Consider the following 15,060-nt stretch of genomic DNA (forward strand, 5'->3'; position numbering starts at 1 on the left):
TGTAAATATTGAGGCTGGAAAAGGACGTGAAGTCCTCCTGATCCATAATCCTGCATAATCACTTTCTTCCTGGCTAAAAGCTTCCTTTGAATTAACATGGATATTTAAGGCCTGGCAAATCCAGTCTTCAAAGGATCCAAAAACAGGCCAAAAGACATGTAGTCTTAAAGGCTCCTTTGGCCATTCTGTCACACAATACTGGACCATTTTTAATTTACTTTTTCCTTTTCTGGGGTCCCTATCATTCCAATTTCTAATCGTTATTCCTAATGGACTTTCTGGTGGTATGTCTGGTAATTTGCTCCCTTTCTTCTGGTCCCTGGTCTTCGATTTTGTCTGACCCATTTAGGAATTTTAATATGGCAATTCCCACAGCCCTTGGTTACCGTAGTAAGAGTGTCTTGAAGGGGGTTTAGGACCTATCACCCACCCACAAATCCTATAGGAATCCCTTCGGTCCTTCACTAGCCACGTCCCTCGAGAGAGATTGGAACCGCGATTAGAAGACCTCCACAATTGCTTCAGAACTAAGTTCCGTCTCAGTCACACTCTTACACACACAGGCAACTGAATCCAACCCAACCGAACTGTATACGCTTTAAATGCTTACGACTCCGTCATCTTCGTTCGGATCTTCACACGCAAAATTACAGGCAAAATATAGTGCTGCAGCTGGCAAGGGAGCTGAAAAACAAAAATTCAAAAACTTTGCTTACCTTTATTCAGGCAGGGTTATTATAATTAGTTCCCGGAATCCAAACCCTCCCAAGTTGGGACCCCCGGCACATGGGACAGCTGGCCCCGGTGCCTCCAGAAGCCGGCTCCTGGGATCCTGGGTAAGCCGGGCCCCATGCGTCTGAGGACTTCTGCCCCGGGTCAAGGGACAGCCAGCCCCCTTGCTGCCCAAGACTTGCCCCCTCGGGGCTTGGGACTGCTGGCCCCCGTGCTGCCCGAGGCCGGACCCCAGAGGATCAGGACTACCGACTCCCCCCCCTCTGGAGGTAGGCAACCCAGAGCTCAGCACGGTGGCCATCCCGGAGCCTGGGGATCCAACAACGACCTTTTGATACGACTTGTATCAAAAAGACGAAGAGCAAAAGAATACAAGGACGGCTAAATCTCAGGGCGTAAGGAGGCTACTGAAAACAGGGAGGCATCCTTTGAAAAAGTTTAATTATATAGCTACTGAAAAGAGAAAAGATTGCAAAACAACATAGGAATGTACAAACAATACGGGAAGCCAAAACCAGCCTGAGTACCAATTTGCAGAATAGCTGCTCTTTCTCTGCTCTGTGTACATTGAAGGGCTCCTACAGAAGAAAGGTTTTTCTTGGCACGGATGTCAAAGAATCCATCTCCAACTGAAATGATACAGAACAAGTTTTGACACAGAAACAGAAGTAACAAGTCAAAAGGCTCAGGCAGCATTTCACTAAGGAGTTCTCAAGGAGCTCATGGATAAGCTATGTTTTGACTTTTAATTCTCTAAATTGTCTGAATTAAAACAGATGACTTGAAACGTGACTAATACGCCTAGACTTCTGTTTAAGAAGTGTCCTAGAGAAATAGCCAGACCAGGAATTCCCATGTTAAGGAAAATAACAGGAGGTATAGTGGGAAGCGTAAGAACAGAACCAGGGGACACTTGATTAATAAGACTTAATGAAGGACTGTTAAAACAGCTTTTTAAAGCGAGGTCATACTTTATAACGTGGAGTATATTTTTGTGTTCTTTGAACACAAAAGGGGTGCTGGACCGGGCGACCTCTGGAGGTCCTTTCAACCTCAACCCGCCTGTGATTCCTCTGCAGCCACTATGCAACCAAATAGCAAGTACAATTCACAGAAGATAAACATGAAGTAATGCAGAGGCAAAAGGGGAAATCAGGTCTTGGTACTGCACGCAATCCTATGAAAACATCACTTCAATGCTCATCAGTGTTGAACAGCCAACTTCCCTGTTTAACCTTTTGGAAAAGGCCTAGGAAAGGTAACAAAAAGCATCAGCAATCTAATCAAAACTCAAAGGTAGCCTTGCTATCTCATGAACTCAAGGTTCATTTGCATCTTGGATGCTACACAAAATTTTATTTTTGCCCACCTTAAAAAGGTCACAGTAGAATAAAAACAGTTTCAGCCAAGAGAAACAAGGATCGCCAAATGTTTGGAACAGTTTCTGTAGAAAAGGACTAAGAAAAAACCTTTTTCACGTGAAAGAGAGATGAGGGAAAAGACGATGTCTCATATCATAGAACTTGAACAGAGATTGATCACCCATTTTCTCTTTCCATACAGAAGATGGGGACATCAAAAGCTAGCAGGAAGCAAATTTCACTCTTCCTGCCCACAAGCACACAAAATAAAGGCAGTGGTTCTTCACATAGTGAAGCTAGCTCCAGAGTTTACACACAATACCTAGTTAAGGCACGTGACTGCTGTGACCTATGGATGCTAAGTGTTTACATGGGTTCAAAGGATATGGCCAATTTTTACAAGAAATCCATTAAGCATTTTTATACTCCGAGGCATTTGCTTGTCTTACAGTGCAAGTCACAAGTATCAATCTATACTTGTTCTATTCTGCTAAGATCACAGATCTTTGGTCTGACTTTCTTCAGCCCTCGTTACATTGTCACAGCAACACAGAGGCAGGAAAACATTGCTACATACAGTAACAAAAGACTGAGTCATAAAAAGAACTTAGTGTGCAGTTTCATTTTTTATCCTACATTCTATAGTACATTCTATATGCATGCTTTCACCCTGAAATCATCAATAAGACATGATAACCTCTAAGACTGAAAACAATATAAATTCTACTTAGTTCTTTGAATGCAAGGCTGATGCAGCAAGTCATCAGCTGGAAGGAACCCAAGAAGAGGATTCAAGATGTTCCATTCCAACATTGCAAATTACCTTTCAAAAGCTGTTTGTCAAGCAGAGCATAGTTTCCCATTTGTTGAACAGGCAGGCCTAGCCAAATTTCAACCCTAAACTTTCAGGGAATCTCTACAGCTCCCAGTGTACATGTTACTTCTGTACTCACCTGCAGGTTTTACCTCTGAAATAAAAACGTTCCAACTTTCTTCTCTTCTACAGTATCTGTGGTGACATGACCTGAGATCTTTGGGTGGATTCCATTTGCAAGGTGAGCTGCTGTCACCTGCAACGAAGGATAGAGCCACTTCCCGAAAACGCATTTGTTATTTGAATCCCCATCCTTAACAAGAATTCTTATGTTGGAAAAGGCCCTTAAGAACATCAAGTCCAAACATCAGCCTAATGCTACCACTAAATCGTATCCCTAAGTGCTATGTCCACACATCTCTTAAACACTTTTAAGGATGGGGACTCTTACCACTTCCCCGGGCAGCCTGTTCTAATGTGTAACCACCCCTTCTATGAAGAGATGCTTATTTAGTATCCAGATATCCAGTGCTGGTGAATAGAGTTGTTCCTCCCTAGGGGTAGGGCTTGGCATTTCCCTCTCCTGAACTTCAAAAAGTTCCTGCCTGCCCCTATCTGCAGCCTGTCAAGGTTCCTCTGAATGCGCCACCCACGCCCCACACAAGGGCCATTTCCACAGAAGCCACCGACCACCCGCCGCCTCGCCCCCTCCCAATTTGGCCTGCCCCAGGGCGCCACTGACTACCAACCTCGTTGTGGCACCATGCCTCGTCATCCTGGGCTATCCCGACAGCTTCCACGCATTGGGAGGTCCCAGTTGTAACAAATGACTGAGTCCCAAATAGGGTTACAATTAATGTTTACAATTTATTAAAGGAATAGAGGTAAGCAAGCAGCACTGGGTGCGCCGGGAGTCTCTGCTCCACCAAGATGCACACCAGTTACATCAGGCGGCTGGTTTTATGCTCCTAGGCTAATACATATTCGTTACTACTTCTAGAAAAGGCAGGGTTATTATAATTAGTTCCTGGAATCCGAACCCGCCCACTGGCACATGCTTTATCAGTCTCTGGTGGTCCCTCTGGGGGTCTCTCGTACTGAAGGCTCATAGTCTTCCTCCCAGGCTTTTCCCTTGTCCTTCTCCTTTGTCCATCTTGGCTGGATGTCAGAGACTTGCATAGTGCCCCATGCAGTAGTCATAACAGTTAGCAGTTATTCTGAAGCCCCTTTGTTCTCTTATCTCCTATTGACCCAAATTGCTGGACCATTCCTTTGCAAGATGAGAAGAGGTAAAGAGAGCAGGAGGAACAGCAGCCCTATTTTTGGTCTGGGTTCAACAGGGTGCAGCACACGCAACCAGGCTGTTTCTCTTCAAAGACTTGCCTTAGCATTGGTGAAGGAAACTGACTGGGCTGACAACCCTCTCACCTTTTTGCACCACTCTACAACATGGGGACTTCACCTCTCCAAGGCTGCATGAGGGAAGGGTGGAAACAAGAAAAAAAAGCACATCCTGAGGCACCTCATAACCACAGCCTACCTACTGCAATACTTGTATCTCTCTTCCCAGCTGCTTTACCTCTGCTGCTCTCCATCTCCAAACCACATTCTTTTTAACTGCCTTGCAGAGTGGCAGTCCTCCGGGCACCATAGAGCAGCACCATATTTTTATTTTTTTATTATTATTTTTTAATTTCAAAACAGCAGTCCACTTCCCTCTGGAGATGGACAGTAGGTCCAGCCGGTCACCGAGTTGCCAACACAGAGCTTCACAGTTCCAGAAGGCGCTCTTTCCTTTGACCGATTCCTTATAAATGTTATCTACCACTGGCAAAAGCAATAAACAGACTGCAAACATGCACTGCCATGTTTGACAAACTTTATGTTTTTAATTTTATTATTTCAAAAGAGCAGTCCACTTGCATCTACACCTGTGAAGTAGATCAAACCAGTCACTAAGTTGCCAAACAAGAACTTGACAGTTCCAGACAGCGCTGTTTCCTTTGACCGGTTCCTCCTAATGTTTACCTACTGCTGGAAAAAAAGCAAAAAGACTCTGTGCCAGCTGCCCTTGAGTACTCACCCAGAGCTTGAGTATTCGCCCACAGACAGACCAGATGTCATTTCCAAAAGAGTCAGGACAATGTATTATTGCACTGATGGAACACCACTTTAGCTACCATCACCAATTGCCAGGCAGAACAGCTCCAGGCCAAGCACACACATAAAGAGACACGCTACAAACATCATGAATGAAACATGGGAAAAGAATTATTTATGCTGTAAGAATTACTCACCTGAAGAAGAGCTGCATGCAATGAAGGCACCTACTACTACTATATAGTTTACTTTAAATGATCCTACTAGATGTCACCTTAACTAGATGTACTTATCTCTTTTAACTTGGAAACACATCAACCCGTAGAATTTGGCCCACCACCAGGCAGGGACTAGGAACACTAAGTAGAGGAGAAAACGAGTGTTGTGAGCCTGAAGTGTGTACAACCATAGTAAAGACGACTCCTGAGAGGATGGGGAAACAAAGGGAAAGCTGCTTACCTCTGAGAAGTTGTCCTTGATCTTTGTGCCACGGACATATGTCTTGAATGCTTGGCGCACGAGTTTAGGGGTCTCCGTCTGTTGAAGGCTTACCTCCGGGAAGTCCTACATGGCTCCACCTGCATTACTGATTTTTTATTATAATTAGTTCCCGGAATCCAAACCCTCCCACAGGTGCATGTGTTATCAGTCTCTGGTGGTCCCTCTGGGGGCCGCTCATACTGAAGGCTCGTAGTCTTCCTCCCAGGCTTTTCCCTTGTCCTTTTCCTTTGTCCATCTTGGCTGGATGTCAGACACTTGCATAGTGTCCCATGTAGCAGTTGTAATAGTTAGCAGTTATTCTGAAACCTCTTTGTTCTCTTATCCCCTATTGACCCGAATTGCTGGACCATTCCTTTGCAAGATACAAGAACTATATATATTAACCACTCTGGTTTTCTCAGACTTGTGGTTATACAAGGGTATGTAAGACAGAAGGTCACATTTCATCATATCATGTGGCCCTAGCATTGTTCCATATTGACACGAATCAGATGAACACATTTCACACTGTTAAGCTGTCTTATCACTGCAAGCATATCTCAATACCACCTTCCTTCCCCCTAAAGGATGTAACTGCGCAAAAACAACATTTTTACCCCTTACCCTGAAATCCTTATTCCCCTTAAACCTAACAACTCTAACCACAACCCTAACCCTTATTATCAACCCCCTAACGCTAATGACACTGACCTTAATCCAAACCCCAAACTGCCCCTAACCCCACACAACCAACAATGAAACACACAGACACAAAGACGGAAACGACAAAAAAGGCAAAACCCTGGATACAGGCCCCAAATCACAAATACGCAACCAAAACGCTACAGAAAAGCCCCAGATGCAGGCCCCAAATGCTACAGCTAGGCCTCAAAAGCTCAAGATGCATCCCAAAGCAAAAATGCAGACCCCAAACGTTACAGAAAAGCCCCCAAACCCAGGCTGCACAAGTCTACGAGCAGGCCCCAAACTGCCAACAGAAGCAGGCACCAACCACACCCAGATGCAGACCCCAACTGCCCACAAGCAGCTCCTACCCCACCACCCCCTCCCAAGAACTGGACTCCACCCAGACACAGGCCCCAGACCCAGCCCCCCCCCAGACACAGGTCCCAAAGGTGTACAAGCAGCTCACAACCCGCCCCTTCAGCGACAGGTCCCAACCCCCCGCCCCCTCCAAGACATGGGATGCAGAGGTGTACAACCAACTCCCAACTCCCAACTCCCTCCCCCTCAAAGGGAGGCCCCAAAGACCCCCAAATGGAGGCCCCTAGAGTGTACAAGCACCTCCCAACTCCCCCAGGCACAGGCACCCACACCCCCCAAACACAGGCCACAAAGGTGTACAACCAGTTCCTAACGCCGCTGAGACACAGGCACCACCCCCCCAGACACAGGGCCCCAAATTCTACAAGCAGTTCTCAACCCCTGCAAGGCAGGCCCCCTACCTTACAGAAGCAGCTCCCAACCCTCCCCCCCCGAGGGAAGCCCCCAAGCCCCCCCAAACACAAGCTCCTACAGTGTACAAGCAGCTCCCACCCCTCCCCCAGACGCAGGCCTCAACCCCCCCCCCCAAACACAGGCCCCTACAGTATACAACCTGCACCCAACCCCCTACCCCCGATGCCAGCCCCAAAGGTCTAGAAGCAGCTCCAAACCTCCCCCCCAACCCAGGCTCCAACAGTGTACAAGCAGCTCCCCCCCCCCCACCTCAGACCCTCAGCAGATTCTGAGCAATGCCTACCGCAGCACCACTAAAACAGAGGGGAAGCACTTCAGAGACTTGCCTTAGGGGGACCCTTGCTTAGGGACACTGACTGGGCTGACGACCCTCCGCCTTTCCTCAGCACTCTGGAGAGGATTCACCTCTCCGAGACTGCAAGAAGCAGCCACAAAAGAAAAAAAAAGTCAGATCCTCAGGCACCTCACAGGCACAGCCTACCTGCTGCAATACCTCTCTTTCGCTAGCTCTTCTTCAGCTCCTCACAGCTTCAATGTGGCCGGGCCAGGGCGGGCCGGCACCACCCAGCGGCGGCAGGGGGAGGGGGGCGGCGCAGGGCGGGCCAGCCAGAGCAATACAGGGAGCCATCTCTCCCCCCAAACCAGAAACAGTAGTCAAAAACTACAGAACCGGGACCCAAAAACCACATGGAGCCAGGCTCCCAAACCGTACATGAGCACGAACACACACAAGCCAGAGACTGAGGGCCATGATGGCTACCATCAAGAAAAGCAGACAACATCAAGCTCTTGAGAGAGATCAGCCTTTCCAAGTCCCAATGAAAGACAAAAACTGCTTCATTACTATACCCTTGTTATAAGTTGCCCCCTTAATTAATTTTCAGAGAGCATTGCATTAATAATAGAAAGGAATTTATTGAGTAAGCAACAGCAAGCAAAACAGCGCTGGGCGGCCGGGGAGTCTCGGCTCCACCAACGGCGCGCACCTCACCCCCGCCAGGGTCCCTTTTTATATCTTGGTAATTCCGGGATTACGCAGCACATCCTGGTATATTCTGCGACTGCGCGCACTGTTGCTAGGGGGTCGTCTCTGTCCCTCTGGTGGTCGTGAAGATGAAGGCCGTAGTCTTCCTCAGCGTTGTGGTTCAACTTCTTTTTTTATTTGGTCATGTTGGCCCAGCGTGAGACAGGAATGCAGGATGTTGATACACTAGTTTAGCAACTTATCAGGAGATGGTTACATGAGCTTTGCAGCAGTGTCTTTGAACAAAAGAGGCAACTGAGATGCAGAAGAAGAGAAGGGGAGGGGGTTCTCTTTTTTGTTACATTAAGCAAAAGAATTTTCATAGTGTCTAGCCAAGTATTATACATCTCCTTACTTCAGCAGGAAGCTTTTGCAACTCCTGCTCCTCAAACGGGACTCCTTGTTTTATAATACAAAAGGCAATGAACAAACATTTATTGTGTATTACAGCCCCAAGGGTCTACAAGCAGCTCCCCCCTTGCCCCCAGATACCGGCCCCCAGACACAGACCCCAAAAGCCTAATCACAGGCCCTGAACTCTAGAGGCAGGCTCCAAAACCCAGGACAAAGCCCCAGTGGTTCGAGACAGGGCCCAAATCCCAGACACAGGCCCCAAACGCTAAACATATGCCAAAAAAAGTATTAGTGCTGGTGCCAAATGTTACAGACAGGCCCAAAAGCCCGAGATGCTCAAGGCTGAGACGTAACTTGGCTTTCTGAATTACTGGAAAGCAGCTTTCATTCTCAGATAATTGTGTGCAGGCTAGATAGGATGGGGCTTCAGGCACCTCTTCACCTGCCATCAGGCACCGCTGTGCCAGACAAGCTTTTTCTGCTAGAACACCCTACTCAGATGCACTGTGGCATTCAAGTGAACTGCTTTCATGCAAATATAACGACTGATGTTACAACCCACCTTGCCTGTGGCACCTGATGAACAGAAGAGTAAGCCACCGCAGCGCTTCAAAACCATCCCTGCACGTGCCGCTCCTCGTCGCTCTCTGGCCTTATCTCATATCCTTATCCACTTCTGTGGAGAGCCTGCCACGGCACCTGCAAAGCAAGACGGACACCTTTCATAGTCACCTTGTGCTACTTGGTCGTTCTGCTCCAACCCAGCTCATGACCAGCCCCTCTTCTTACACAGCTCTTCAGAGTGCAGTTTGCTCCTTTGAGCCTGTGCGAGACACCTGTGAAAGAAAAAGAAACGCATAGGCCGATGCAGCATCCAAAGACACAGCACAACTAGGTAAGTTACTCTCATCTGCTCCCTTACCTCTGCCGCTTACCAGCCCCCGAGGCAGATCACAGAATCACAGAATCATCTACCCTCTTCAAACAGCTACAACACCTCTAAAAGACAAAGAGGGGATGCTTAGAGGAACAGTGAGACCTACAACACAACAACTGCTACATCTGTTCCTCACTCACCTTGCCAGAGGCAGCTCTGCGTGTGACGTCCCAGGTTGTACACTGCGTTACCTAACCCTTACCGTAACCCTTACCCTAACCCTTCTCACCCTTACCATTACCCAAATCCTTACCTTTACTTTTTCCTTACCCTTACTCTTTCCTTTAACCATAACCTTACCCTTACCCTATTCCTTACTCCAACCCTTCCCCTTACCTTCCCCTTCCCCTTACACTTAACCTAACCCTTACCCTTCCACTTCCCCTAAAACATATCCTAACACTTTCCCTTACCCTTATACTTACCCTAACCCTTTCTATTACCCTTACACTTACTCTTGCCCTAATCCTCGCTTTCACCCTTACACTTATCCTAACCCTTACTCTTACTGAAACCCTTACTCTAACCCTTACCATGACCCTTACCCTTACACTTACCATTACACCTGACCCGTACCCTTAAACTTACCCTAACCCTTACCCTTACTCTGACACTTTGCCTGACCGTTACCCTTACCCTTACCCTTAACCTTACCCTTATCCTAACACTTACCCTTACCCTAACCCTTAACCTTTCTGCTACACTTACACTTTTCCTAAATCTAAACCTTACACTTACCCTTACTGCAACCCTCACCCTTATCATTACCAATACCCTTACTCTTACCCTTACCCTAACCCTTATCCTTACACTTACTGTTACCTTTAACATTACCCTTACCCTAGCACTTACCCTTACCCTATCACTTACTCCTATCCTTATCCATACCCTTACCCTTACCCTTACCCTAACCCTTACCCTTAACCTAACCCTAACCCTAAACCGTACCTGAACCCTTACCCTGATCCTTACATTAACCCGAACCCTTACCCTAAAACTTACACTTACTCCTAACCTTAACCTTACCCTTAACCATAACCTAATACTTGCCCTTACGTTTCCCTCACCCTAACCCTAAAATTAACCCTAACCATTACCCTAACACTTACCCTTACCCTAACCCTTACTCTAACCCTTACAATGACCCGTACCCTTACGCATACCCTTACCCTTACATTTACCCTAACCCTTACCATTACCCTTACCATAACCCATACCCTAACACATATTTCTACATGTACCCTTACCCTTACCCTTACCCTTAACCTAACCCTTAACGTAACCCTAAACCTTACCCTTATCCTAACACTTACCCTTACCGTAAACCTCGACCTTTCTGCTACACTTACCCTTAGCCTAAATCTAAACCTTACACTTACCCTTAGCCTAACCCTCACCCTTACTATTACCCATACCCTTATTCTTACCCTTGCCCTAACCCTTACCTTTACACTTACGTTTACCATTAACCTTACCCTTACCCTAACCCTTATCCTGAACCTAACCCTTCCCCTAAACCTTACCCCAACCCTTACCCTGACCCTTACATTAACCCTAACACTTACCCTAAAACTTACACTTCCTCTTTACCTTACCCCTAACCTTAACCTAATACTTTCGCTTACGTTTCCCTTACCCTAACCCTAAAATTAACCCTAACCATAAACCTTACCCTTAACCTTACCCTTACCATAAGCCATACAACAACACTTACATGTTCACTTACGCTTACACTTACCCTAGCAATTACTCGTACAATTGCCCTTACCCTTACCCTTAACCTAACCCTAACCTTACTGTTATCCTAACACTTACCTTATCGTAAACCTTACCCTTTCTGCTATGGTTAGCATGGCAACACAACCCCATGGTTGCCATGGCAACAAAACCCCATGGTTGCCATGGTAACACAACCCCATGGTTACCATGCCAACACAACACCATGGTTACCATGGCAATATAACCCCATGGTTGCCATGGCAACAGCACTTGATGGTTGCCATGGCAACCCAACCCCATGGCTGCCATGGCAACACAACCTTATGGTTACCATGGCAACACAACCCCATGGTTACCATGGCAACCCAACGCCATTGTTACCATGGCAACTTAAACCATGGTTGCCATGGCAACACCACCCGATGGTTAGCATGGCAACCCTACCCAATGATTGCGAAAGCAAGACAACCAAATGGTTACCATGGCAACCGAACCCCATGGATACCATGGCATCCCAAACTCATGGTTACCACGGCAAGACAACCCCATGGTTGCCATGTCAATAAAACCCCATGGTTGCCATGGAAACCCAACCCCATGTTTACCATGTCAACACAACCCCATGGTTACCATGGAAACACAACGCCATGGTTGCCATGGCAACACACCCCAGTGGTCACCAGGGCAACACAACCCCATGGTTGCCATGGCAACACAACCCCATGGTTACTATGGAAACACAACGCCATGGTTGGCATGGCAACACACCCCCGTGGTTACCATGGGAACACAACCCCATGGTTGCCATGGCAACAAAACCCCATGGTTGCTATGGCAACACAACCCCTGGTTACCATGGAAACACCACCCCATTGTTGCCACGGTAACACAACCCCATGGTTACCATGGCAAAACCACCCCATGGTTGCCATGGCAACAGAACAACATGGTTAGCATGGCAACAAAACCCCATGGTTACCATGGCAACACAACCCCATGGTTGCCATGGCAACCCAACGGCATTGTTACCATGGCAACATAAACCATGGTTGCCATGGTAACACATACCCATGGTTGCCATGGCAACAAAACCAAATGTTTACCATGGAAACAGAAAATTATGATTTCCATGACAACACCACCTGATAGTTGTCATGGCAACCCAATTCCATGGTTGTCATGGCAACAAAACTGCATGGTTACCATGGCAACACAACCGCATGGTTACCATTGAAACACAAACATATTGTTAACATGGTAAAAAAACGCCATGGTTGCCACGGAAACACAACCCCGTGGTTACCATGGCAACACAACCCCATGGTTACCATGGCAACACCACCCCATGGTTGCCATTGCAAAACAACCCCATTGTTACCATGGCAACACAACCGCATGGTTACCATGGCAAAACAAGGATATGTTTGCCATGGCAACACAACCCCATGGTTGCCATGGCAATTCAACCCCATGGTTACCATGGCAACACCACCCCATGGTTGCCATGGCAATACAACCCCTTGGTTACCATGCCAAGAAAACCCCAAGGTTACCATGGCAACAAAATGCTATGGTTGCCATGGCAACCCAACCCCATGCTTGCCATAGCAAGACAAACAAATGGTTTCCATGGCAACCAAACCCCATGCTTACCATGGCAACACAAGCCCCTAGTTGCAATGGCAACACAACACCATGGTCACCACGGCAACACAAACCCATGGTTGCCATGGCAACACAACCGCACGGTTACCATGGCAATACAACCATATGGTTATCATGGAAACAAAATGCTATGGTTGCCATGGCAACCCAACCCCATGGTTGCATTGGTAACACAACCAAATTGTTACAATGGCAACCCACCCCATGGTTACCATGGCAACACAACCCCTTGGTTGCCATGGTAACACAACCAAATGGTTGCCATGGTAACCAATTTCCATGGTTGCCTTGGCAACCGATTTTCATGGTTGCTATAGCAACCAAACCACATGGTTACCATGGAAACACAATCCCATGGTTACCATGGCAACACAACCCCTTGGTTGCCATGGCAACAGAATAGCATGGTTGCCATGGCAACCCAAACCCATGGTTACCATGTCAACACAACACCATGGTTACCATGGAAAACACAACCCCATGGTAGCCATGGCAAGAAAAACCACTGGTTACAATGGCAACACAACCCCATGGTTGCCATGGCATCACCACCCCATGGTTGTCAGGGCAACCCAACCCCATGGTTGTATTGGAAACACAACCAAATTGTTACAATGGCAACCCACACCATCGTTACCATGGCAATGCAACCACTTGGTTGCCACGGCAACACAAAGCCAGGGTTACCATGGCAACAATGTTACACTTGCTATAGTAACATGACCTTCTGTTGCTTATCGGACTAAAATGTCACCACAACATGGCAACACCCCAGGGTGTCCATGGCAACACAACCCCATACTTACCATGGCATCACAGCCCCATGGTTGCCATGGCAACAAAACCCCATGGTTCCCATGGCAACACAATCCTATGGTTACCATGGCAACACAACCGCATGGTTACCATGGCAAAACAAGGATATGTTTGGAATGGCAACACAAACCCATGGAAGCCATAGCAACAAAACCCCATGGTTGCCATGGCAATTCAACCCCATGGTTACCATGGCAACACCACCCCATGGTTGCCATGGCAATACAACCCCATGGTTACCATGCCAACACAACCCCATGGTTACCATGGCAACAGAAAACCATGGTTGCGATGGCAACACCACCTGATGGTTGCCATGGAAACCCAACCCCATGCTTGCCATAGGAAAACAAACAAATGGTTTCCATGGCAACCAAACCCCATGGTTACGATGGCAACACAACCCCGTAGTTGCCATGGCAACACAACACCATGGTCACCATGGCAACACAAACCCATGGTTGCCATGGCAACACAACCGCATGGTTACCATGGCAACACAACCATATGGTTAACATGGCAACAAAACGCCATGGTTGCCATGGCAACCCAACCCCATGGTTGCATTGGCAACACAACCAAATTGTTACAATTGCAAACCACCCCACGGTTACCATGGCAACACAACCCCTTGGTTGCCATGTTAACACAACAAAATGGTTACCATGGTAACCAATTTCATGGTTGCCATAGCAACCAAACCACATGGTTACCATGGAAACACAATCCCATGGTTACCATGGCAACACAACCCCTTGGTTGCCATGGCAACAAAATAGCATTGTTGCCATGGCAACCCAAGTTCATGGTTACCATGGCAACACAACCGCATGGTTACCATGGCAACACAAACATATGGTTAACATGGCAAAAAAACGCCATGGTTGCTACGGCAACACAAACCCGTGGTTACCATGGCAACATAACACCATGGTTACCATGGCAACACCACCCCATGGATGCCATTGCAAAACAACCCCATTGTTACCACGGCAACACAACCGCATGGTTACCATAGGAACCCAACCTCATGGTTGCCATGGCAGAACAACCCCATGGTTGCCACGGCAACAAAACCCCATGGTTATCATGGCAACCGAAAACCATGGTTGCCATGGAAACACCATTCGATGGTTGCAATGGCAACCCAACCCCATGGTTGCATTGGCAACACAACCAAATTCTTACAATGGCAACCCACCACATGTTTACCATGGCAACACAACCCCTTGGTTATCATAGCAAAAAAAACACATTGTAATCATGGCAACACAACCGCATGGTTACTATGGAAACACAACCACATGGTTAACATGGCAAAAAACCGCCATGGTTGCCATGGCAACAAAAACCCCATGGTTGCCATGGCAACGCAACCCCATGGTTACCATGGCAACAGAAAACCTTGGTTACCATGGTAACATAACCCCATGGTTGCCACGGCAACAAAACCCCATCTTTACCATGGCAACCGAAAACCATGGTTGCCATGGCAACACCACCCGATGGTTGCAATGGCAACCCAACCCCATGGTTGCATTGGCAACACAACCAAATTGTTACAATGGCAACCCACCAC

General features: G+C 47.4%; 2 long non-coding RNA genes across 2 annotated transcripts; both read right to left on the reverse strand.

Moving 5' to 3' along the window:
- Nucleotides 1-4,833: 4,833 nt before the first annotated feature.
- Nucleotides 4,834-7,519, reverse strand: LOC116495446. Its single transcript, XR_004253942.1, has 3 exons — nt 7,448-7,519; nt 5,467-5,593; nt 4,834-4,941 (listed from the first exon to the last, which is right to left on the reverse strand). It is a non-coding gene; the product is annotated as an uncharacterized LOC116495446 (long non-coding RNA).
- Nucleotides 7,520-8,983: 1,464 nt separating this feature from the next.
- Nucleotides 8,984-9,285, reverse strand: LOC116495447. Its single transcript, XR_004253943.1, has 3 exons — nt 9,267-9,285; nt 9,134-9,180; nt 8,984-9,043 (listed from the first exon to the last, which is right to left on the reverse strand). It is a non-coding gene; the product is annotated as an uncharacterized LOC116495447 (long non-coding RNA).
- Between the last annotated feature and the right edge of the window lie 5,775 nt (nt 9,286-15,060).

This window comes from Aythya fuligula, chromosome 15 (assembly GCF_009819795.1).
Source record: "Aythya fuligula isolate bAytFul2 chromosome 15, bAytFul2.pri, whole genome shotgun sequence".
In the NCBI taxonomy this organism is placed as follows: domain Eukaryota; kingdom Metazoa; phylum Chordata; class Aves; order Anseriformes; family Anatidae; genus Aythya; species Aythya fuligula.